The sequence below is a fragment of the Meleagris gallopavo genome, chromosome 17 (genome assembly GCF_000146605.3).
Source record: "Meleagris gallopavo isolate NT-WF06-2002-E0010 breed Aviagen turkey brand Nicholas breeding stock chromosome 17, Turkey_5.1, whole genome shotgun sequence".
Classification (NCBI taxonomy): domain Eukaryota; kingdom Metazoa; phylum Chordata; class Aves; order Galliformes; family Phasianidae; genus Meleagris; species Meleagris gallopavo.
In genome coordinates this window covers 7,190,253-7,200,468 of record NC_015027.2, presented here as the reverse complement: position 1 = coordinate 7,200,468, position 10,216 = coordinate 7,190,253, and the positions used below count along the sequence as shown (strand labels likewise).

The 10,216-nt window shown below is 40.9% G+C and overlaps 1 long non-coding RNA gene across 1 annotated transcript; it reads right to left on the bottom strand.

Moving 5' to 3' along the window:
• Positions 1–2,094: 2,094 nt before the first annotated feature.
• On the bottom strand, positions 2,095–10,216 carry LOC104913551. Its single transcript, XR_795471.3, has 3 exons — positions 10,177–10,216; positions 8,345–8,439; positions 2,095–3,106 (listed from the first exon to the last, which is right to left on the bottom strand). It is a non-coding gene; the product is annotated as an uncharacterized LOC104913551 (long non-coding RNA).

Genomic DNA, 10,216 nt, shown 5'->3' with positions numbered 1-10,216 from the left:
GAAGCGCCCCGCACTGTGAACCCGTCCGGCATCGCAGCCCGGGGAGCTGAGCGCTGGTCGGAACCCAGCAATGCGAATGAAGAGAGATCCAGTAGCCATAGACTGCGCTTCGTTCTTCCAAAGCAAAGCAGGTTGGATAAAAATATATATATACGTATGTTTTTCCCCATTAGCTCTTTCCCGAACTTGTTACAGACCTCTTACCGTAACACATCTCTCAGCTATGGGCCAAGGAAAGCACTGTCTGTATCAGGTTGCCAAAATATCACTGTGTATCTCCTGTTGCACAAACACCTCCTGGCACAGTTTCTAATATCAATAGGAAGGCTGCGTTCTTCCTCCCTTTAAGGATCAAGACCTTAAATCTGTACTCAATGCATTAAGCCATTTAAAAAGACTGTTACTGACATCTGAAGTGTCACCACAGCTCAGTTCCCCTGTGGGCTTGCTGTTTTTGCTGGGGCTGTCATTCCAACAGGAGATCCTTACACAAAACCTTAAGTCACTTCATTACATCAGAGTAAATTGCAGAAGCACAGGGCAGGTAAAGAAATTCCTCCTACCAGAAAAAAGTTCCAGTCACCCTGGTCACACTTTAGCCCAGGTCTCAGTGAGTAATTCAGCCATCCTACAGCACTCTGGTGAGAAGCTGCACAATGCCTTACGTATGGCAAGCCATGCATGGAGATCCTGGCCAAGAAATACTTGGAGACAACAAGGATTTGAAGCTATAAGCTTCCATCTATCTGATGAATGTATCTACCTGTCTCCCTCCAAGTCCCCTGCTTTACCTCACCTCAGTAAATGAGAGCTGCTCCTCGCTGGTATTCACACTATGAGACACACTAAGGTGTTATTCAGATCAAGCTATTAGCAACGTGATGGCTCTCAGAAAATGACAGGTGTGCTAAAGAAACAACAGCGACACCCAATATGTACCTCTGCAACATGGAGATCTCTGCTTCCATAGCATGGTAATATTGCATTTCTGACTTCTGCTCAGAAGAAAAGGAATCTGCCTTACACACAGGGTGCCAGGTGGATGATGGTGTGTGTGTGACATGATGTTGGTACATCGGAGCCGGGCGTTGCAGCAGCAGGCTCAGCACTGAGGCCACGTGCAGCAGCTTCTGTCTGTATCGCTTTCAAAGCCCATTAAATCGCACTGAGGCTCTTCTTACCTATGCAAAGGCTTACAGTCCTGTTCTAAAAACAACACCCCTATTGTCCTCAATCCTAAGCGTGCTTCCAGGGATGCAAAACCAGAGAGAGAATAATGGAAAGTGAGAGCTCAGCTAAAAAAGACCCTCCTCTTTCTAATAAAAAGGCAACAATGCAGCTCTTACTTTTCTTGAATTCTTCATTGTTTAGAATATTTCTTTCAATGTTTGAACACAGTTTCTCTGTTTCCTCTTCTCTCAGGCTTCCTTTCCCCCCCACAGAAGCATCCAACTGAACTCAAGTGTATCAGGAAGGACCAGGACAACTTCTCAGTGTGATTTCTTTAGAGCTTTTTCATCAAAAGCAATATCTGTAACTTCACCAAATAACCACCAATAATAACACTCAGCATACTAGTATAATGAAAGAAAGCAAATTTAATAAGGGAATTACTCATTTACATACCTAGAAATATGAACATTATTAAAACAGCATTTGTTTCCAAGAACCAAAACTGAATTGATGGTGCCTTTTATAATAAATACTTCATAGATGCTTACCAGTCTCTCTTTTAATTAAAACATAAAATCTGTTTGAAATAAGCTTTAGTAGGAAAAGAATATACAGAAGACAGATTTACAGACAAATTCCTCAGGTGCTATCATAGCCTAAGCTGCCAGCATCCAGCCTTCCTGGGTCACAGCTCATTTGGATCACCAGTGAAAATGAATTAAGCATTCCAGCCTTGTCCCTTAAAGGCACGTGGCCAAAACCACTCACAAACTGGCAGTGTGCTCAGGAATGCAAAGAGAAGAGATGCTAAAGGTCACACTGAAGCATCTCCTACACAATCCTACAATCCTAGAATTTTTAACTCCTTGCCTTCAGACACAGTACTGAAGCACTTACCTGGCTCTTTGGAAGAATACCACACATACTTTAAACTCTTTCACTGAGCTGTACTGTATATCCTTAAGAATTTGAAGGAAATACAGCAGTCATGTCCAGTTAAGAAATACTTCTTACTTCAATGCTGCAATAGGTATTTGATCCACAAATCTAATATACCCACTGCCATTTCACAACAATTTCTAATCTCCTTGGAATCCAGAAAAAAAAGGCAAAAAACCCTCTGGGCCAGCAAGTTCCATTATAGATGTAGGTGCTTTCTAAGAAAGAAAAAGCTTTCCAGATATATATGTAATGTATACATAAGTTTATGTAATGTATAAAGAAACCACAGATTTATAATTAGATATATTAATTCTGTCTTAGCATCCTTGTAAAGTAGATAAGGCATGAAGACACTGGGAAGCAAGAAAAATGCCAAGAGTAGCAGACTGAGCAGCCAGTGAGAACATAAAGACCCTACAGATGCTGCACATGCTGTACCTTCAGCTAGGACTACTGGGACCAACTCAGCACTAAATGTTTCTTTAATCCTATGACATGTCATTTCTGTCTTGCCTAGTTTGATTTCTGTATTTAATTCTGTAAATTATATTACGTGCTTTATTTGTCACCATGCAACACAAGGTGGGGAAAGTAAGAAATTGCACTGCACTAAACAGAGCCAACAGATCCTTCAGAGCTGCTGCAGATGCACACCTTATGTTCTCTCTCAAGAATGCAAGTTATTTAAAAGACAGAAACAATTTGTCAAAAATGCATCAGCTACAGAGAATGAACTGCACATTCCCTCGTTGGAAAGAAAGCAAAGGGGCTTTGCCTCAAACACAGCAGAAGCAAAATTGCCAGAAGTTTCTTACCTCCCATTCACTTGCGAGCTTCACAGGCAACTCTACCCCCTTCTTCTCCAGCTGTTCCAACTTGTAGCCCTCATACTTTTTGTATCCTGCATATCCCCCACCTGTAGCCACCAGAACATGGAAGGGGCGCAGGCGGAAGGCTTGTCGTACTGGAGCAGTATGAAGCTTCCTCCTGTCTGTAATAGAGAAAAGCAGACTTTCAGCAAACTTTCAGAGAGCAGCTATAAAGTTGAAATAAACACAGCCAATACGCACAGTGAGGGATGTCAGCATAGATGATATAAACACCATCAGAAATGCAGGATACAGAAGGTATATGCTCCTATGTGCTCCAGATATTGCAGCTTACCAAGTTACTGAAACTCAGCTGATCAGCACTGACTGCCCATCTGTGTTCCCCCAAAATCCTTCCCAGGAAGTCTGTAAAATGAGCTGCCCGAAAGCACCACAGGGATGGGCTTCACAGTCCACAGAAGTTCACCTCTGGATTTCTATGTCATTACAATATGGAAAACTCAGTCACAGAGGAACAATGCGTACATGCAGAGCTTCATGCTTCTCAATCATCAGAATCTTCATTACAGTTAGATATCTATTTGGGAATGCCCTAACTGGAAGAGGGAAGGATGTGAGAACCAGGATGTGTGTAGCATAGGTTCAATAATAGGCACATTTCTGCTGTAATACAGGTCACTACAGAGCAGACATGTCCCACACCCAGCTCTCAGCAACAACCAAACCCTCAGTGTGCTGTTACCACTGTCTGAGCTCAAACCAGAACACAGGAGGGCTTACTGCAGCATTAAGTCAAATTATGGGAAATAGTTTTATGCATTCTGATACATGGGCTAAACACAGTCCCGTGAACAGCAAAAAAGGAGGCAGTCTTGCTCTTTGTTTTGATAAACTAAATTGAGAATAAGTCTCTGGTTAAGCATTATCATTGGAAAAAGTATTTGTTCTTCTGACACACAATATAATGGAAGCTCAGTTGGTTCAGAATTAGCTTTCAACAGTGTCATCATCATTTGGCAGGACGTACATTTGTGAACAACTGTTTTCAAGGATGAAGTACAGGAAGAGTAAAATTTCATCAGAAATCTGACAAACACCTCGAGAGCTCACTGTGAGTGGCAGCCCCTGCCACTGACCCAGCCTGTTAGCTGTTAGGTTCACAAAACCAAGGTCAAATATCCCACTGGTTTTGTGTTTTTGTTGCTTTTTTTTTTTTAAACATTTCTATAAAAAATAAGTCTTGTTACTTGTGTACTTTAATTATATTACATATGGTGTACGTGGCTCAAGACTATTCTTCCTCACTCAGTCAGAAGGCTCATGGCCATGCTATAGAAGAAAAAAAATGTCATCCAGTATTACATCTGTTCCTTACTGAAAATTATCAAGCTCCTCTTGCCTAACACAAGCTTTGCATGCTGCATGTGACACACTACTCCACAGTTTCTAAGGGGTAAGCATTTCTCTTCCAAACTCTTCAGAGCAGTTCAGACTGAATCAACCAAGCCGCCCTGCTTGTATTACAATCTGATGTCACTGCCAGACAGAGAAAAGCTGCCCAAAGGAATTCATTCCCGGACAGTGAGTGGTGTCATTTCCACAACAATCATTGACATGGGGGAGCAGGAAGCAAAAACAATGGGCTCCATCTCGTTAGGGGTAGGGCTTGACTAGGAAAGGACAAATGGACAACTAAAAAATTTCAGTAAATACCAGGTCTATTTCTAGGCATGCATAGACACAAAGCACAATTGCTCTGCAACTTGGGGAGCCTGAATTCCAGGTGGCAGTGATAAGGGACATTCAGCTGCTCTCCACACAAGATACAGAAAGATGCCCCATATAAGCAGTTCTCGCTCATGTTTTGTCAAAATATAGAGGAAAGAAATGAACAAAAATATGTGATTTAAAACATTTTGATTTATATGCCTGAAAATACACCATGATGTGAAAACGGCTTTATTCTTAGTGAAGAAATCTTGTCTTTTGGAGGAAAAAAATACAAAACAAAACAAGGCAGCAACTGTAGTTCAGGTTAGATTCTAGAAAATATTCTAGGAGGGGAAATGGCTGTTTATGAGAGCGAAAAGGAACAAGGGAGAATCGTTTTAAACTGAGACAGGGGAGATTTAGGTTGGATATTAGGAGGAAGTTTTTCACTCAGAGGGTGGTGATGCACTGGAACAGGTTGCCCAAGGAGGCTGTGGATGCCCCATCCCTGCAGGCATTCGAGGCCAGGCTGGATGTGGCTCTGGGCCACTCAGGGTCGCTCTGGTTGGCGACCCTGCAGATAGCAGGGGGTTGGAATCACCTGATCATTGTGGTCCTTTTCAATCCAGGCCACGCTGTGGTTCTATTATAAGATTCTATGATCCTGTCCTAAAGAAAATGCTCAAAAAAGGCCAGGGATCATTTAGAGCAGTGAAATGTTTATGAAAAAGGATTTTACTTACTTTAAGTCTACAAAGACTCTATAACCTTTCAACTTTGGTCCGCCTAGACAGCCGCATCACTATTTCAACAGAAACGTCTGTACAGAGACCAACAGCACTTGTTAGCCCTAAAGCCTTTAACTGCCTTCCCACCACATCTTTGCATCTAAGTTGACAAAGCTGCTCAGTTATTTCACCAGAGCCAGTAAGTACCAGAAAGCCCTCGGTGGGAACAGCTTTTTCTGGTTTCTGTACAGGTTTTATCCAGAGGCTGTTTCCAGCTCAAGAACTTCTACTGATAGACCTATGCAAACATTTTTCTTCCTGTGCTAGAGATCATTTGCTGACAAAACAATCAAAAATACAATTCCACATCTTTCAGCCATAAATTAAATTCACACAAGTTTACAGATTCCAAAACCAAAGTTCATTTTCTGACTCTGGCAACAACACCACGGTCAGGCAGCTGTTGCTGTTCAGAGGTTTCAGCTGAACATTATGTTCTCCAATGGTACAAACACTGGCACAGCTATTTGGTGAGCAGCAGGAGCAAGAGGAAAGCTCCTGCCCCAGAAGATGAACCAGTAGAAACAAGTCCAGGACAGGGGACTTTTAATGTGTGATTCCTTGCTCTGGATTAATCCTAAGCCTGAACTCCTTTGAGGTAAAGCTAGCCTGAGATTTCTCTTCATCATCAACTGCTTTCAGCAAACCAGAATAGAAAGAGTAAGTTCCCTTCTCTGGAATGGATAAAAGCATAAATTTCAATAATAAAATATTCATACATGACCAGAGACAAAGGATTTGGACAAGGAAATTAACCCAGATAAGTGCTGTTACAAAATGGGACCAATTGCCACCTCAGCTGACAAGGAAAAAATACCTGTAAGACCACAGAATTGTTTTAGCAACAGGTCAATACATGGACTACAAATTTACAAATACTTGGTAAAGAAAAAAACAACAAACAATATTGGCTCTTCACAGCCCTATCCAGCCAGAGCACAAGCATCGTTTTAGTAGGCCTTAAATATTTCACATACTCCTACCTCAATTTCACAATTTATTAAAATTACAAGTACAGATAGTAATTTAAAACTATATTTAGACCTCTTTTTTCTTACAGGCCTGCTAAACTGCTGGATTCTGACCTGCCCAGGTGTCCCCAAGTGCATAACAGTTACACTCCAAAGCGGATAACAGAGCTGTACAGCTTCCAACAAATTCCCACCTGGTATGTTCTGTTTCCTTCCTATTATCCATTAGAGACTGAGCTTGATGCCTCCCTTCTAAGTCAGTCGTTACGTGGTCTAACATGATTCCTTTGAATTTCATGTTGATAACAGATATCATTTTTGTCATCAGGCTCACTTCATGACTCTGCTGTTACAAAGACCTCTCAGCCAACATCCATGCAGATGCCTTCACGTCCCCTTTGTGACACCCACCTGCAAAATACAGGCTCAGTTTTCCTGGCCTGGCACCTGGCTGCACATTGTGCTAGAAATGCTGAGCATGAGATGTTGCAGGACTTGGTAAGCAATTAAAGTGATGCTAAAATGTTTCTAAGACAGAGAGGCTGATACAACATAGGTATGCAAAGAACATGAAATATTGGCTCAATACAGTCATTTCATTAAAGCTGTGTTTTTTAGAAAGTATATTTAAAACACTGTACTAAAATGAAAGTGCTAAATTGTATTGCCTCTAGAAAAGTAATTTTTCATCTGGAGAGCCCTCAGAAAGCTACATAATCTGAGGAAGCTAATTACAGAAAAGGAACCTGTGGTAATTTGTCTTTATTCTGCTATAGAGATCATCACCACTGCAAAAACTGTAGAAGTCTAGAAACAATTTAAAAACTAACAGGTTCCATTGTATATGTCCTTCCACACGGAGCTTCTTCCTCTAAGAGCATCTCTCTAAGCACTCTGATCATAGTCTGATTATATTTGGTTTACAAAATATTCTCCAGTTGTAGAGGCGAGGGAGTATAAGGAAACATGAATTCCCTCATTTTGAATAAAACAGATCTGGGAAAATATCCCAGTATAAGTTTCCATTACGAAAAAATACAAGAAAGAAAATAGGAATGTAGCCACCATTCACTTTATCATCTTGGCTCTTCTTCTGCTGGCCCTGTCAGACAGGTTTCTTCAGAAATGATAATTGCAGTGTACAGGATGAGTGTTAAAGTATCAAAGAAGCTTTAAAAAAAAAAACAAAAACCCTCAAATGAGATGTATTAAAAGGGACCACAGGGAAGCAGACATCACAATGACAAAGGAAGCCAGTTTTTCTGATAAAAAAACACACAAGAATGATGAAGTATAAGAGGGCAAGAAAAAAAAAACACAAAAACAAGCATGTAATTGTTTGTATTCTGTCATGCTCTAACACAGGTATTCCTAATTTGAGAGCTGACAATGATCCAAATTTCAGTTTTAGCCAAGCACTACTCTGGATATTACAGCATCTAAACTGTTGCCCAGATTTGCTTCTCTGCAAGGCTCTTCATACCCATAAAATCACTGTGAAACAGATGGCACTTCTAGAAGAAAAAGTAGCTTTCAACCATGGCTAGGGATTATTTGTCTAAAATGTCCCTATTGTAACTACATATATATACACATAAATATTGTAACTATATATATATAAATCATTTGCTTTTAAATTTGGTAGGCATTACAAAAAAAAAAAAGAAACAATGAATAATCTAATTAAACAATCTTATGAAACAGATAAATATACTTATTTTACTGCCTGCAAAACACTGTAAGTTTAAAATCACTATTTGCAAGCTTTTGTCTATAGAAGTTCCATAAATTGAGTAGGTCACTGAATCTGGACTCCGAGTTCATTTGCTTCAATATCAAGAACTTTATATTCACCACTATTCAATCACAATTTGCCTAATTTTGAGCAATCCTGAATTTATAAACTGGATTACATACAAGATACACTTACCACTGAAAAATGTCCTGGAAGGTGGCTGCTTCCACAGGACTGGAGTTCTAATGCACGGGTTCTCACATATCAGGAAGTTACAGCCAGTCAGGAAACTGTAAATACAACACACAACAGACAGTGGCTCAAGAACAAATGTTTCACGATGCAAATGTAAACAGAATATTCAGAGGCTGAACAACGCAGAGGGAAAAATTCCCCTCAAAGTACTGAGATTCATAAAATAAAGCATTGATTTGATATGAATTTTAATTTTCTTCAGGCCTACCTCCTCCTCTTCCAATAAATCAAAAAATCCAATTGCTTCTGCAATACCTCATTGTTTAATGATGTATCTAGTTCGCTTTTCTTACCCCCACGTATTTGTACTTTCTTATCAAAACATGAATTTATGTTCCTTTTAAACTTTACTCTATGATAACAGTGATGCTCTTCTGAGTGTAGTGCTTGCTAATGTCACGTACCCTATCTCAGGCTGATTGGAGTTGTAATATATTGGTTACTGTGAACACAACTTGAGCCTTTAAAAGAGCAAGTCAGTGTTACCTAATGTAATCTTTGATTTTATGCACTCCCTGGTCTACAAGACCAACAATCTATTTGTTATTTTAAAAAAAGTGAATAAAACCAGTGAGTAACTCTTCTCTAGATCAGTTTCCAGTTTAACATGTCGATCCAACAGCACACAAACAACTACTTCAAGATCAATAAATGACCTGTATTTTACTGGGGAAAATATAAGAATGTGTAAAGCAAAATTCTTATATTTGGAGGAATGGCAAGCAGCATAAATATTGACATTATCTTCTGCAACAACATGGCTAATATGTATTTACATCCTCCCAAAGGTAGTGCTTATTACAAAGTGGCATCCCGCCATGCTGATCAAAACAAACTCTGCTTGTAAAGGTGGTAAAGTTTTGTAATGAGATCATTACAAAATGATCTGGCATTATTCCACCTCCAGGAGGCTGCCACACATGCAGGTGCCATTTAAGAGCCACAACTCCTAAGATACACTCACAAATTGGGTTCTCACATCTCCTGCCTTTCTCAGCACGCTGACGGGGAGATGGCAAACATAGAAAAGTTATGGAGTCTACAAAGAAGTTCTGCCATTTCTTAGGCCAGCTGGTATTGCTGGGAAAGTAATGAGTGCCAGGTCCTGTTCCCAGGATGCAGACATGACAGCTGGGACGTCTTCATTTGGCAAGATGACCTTTCACCTGCTCCCATCAGATGCATGCTAAGATCAGAATTACTTCGTTAACTTACGGCCTACTGCATCATTAGGATGATTCAGTTCCAGGAAATTATTATCATTCTTTCATATTTTTAAGAATGAATTTCAGCTATCTCACGAGTTTCAAGTAGACTCTTTATTTAGGAAACAAGGAGTCTACGAATAGCTTTCTTGCCCAGAAATCACACAGTGAAAGCAGTGGGCACTTACAAGCAATGTTTTACTGCGCTAGTTAATCAGCTACAGTTTTCACTTATCCTCGTAAAACAGCATCACGAGTATTAAGAAACTGAAAGGTAGAGTGTAAAACCACAGTGCTGACCCAAACGCAGCAGGACAAGCCTTCCCCAAAGCACTGTTTCCCACAATCAGGTCCTTACCAGGCAAAAAGCCCCGCACTGCTGCACGTTTTACACAGCAGCGCAACAAGCAACGTGCCCGGCGCCGGGAAGCGGCCGATCCCGGCTTAGGGCTCACCCCTCCTGCCTGTCAGCGGCTACCACTCCACCCTCAGTTCCGTCTCTGGTGCTGACTCCAGCCCTGGCCCGTCAGCACCGAGCAGCGCAGCGCCGTCCCGCCCTGCCCGTACCTGCTCCGCCGTACTGCAGCCCCGCCGCCTCGCGCTACGG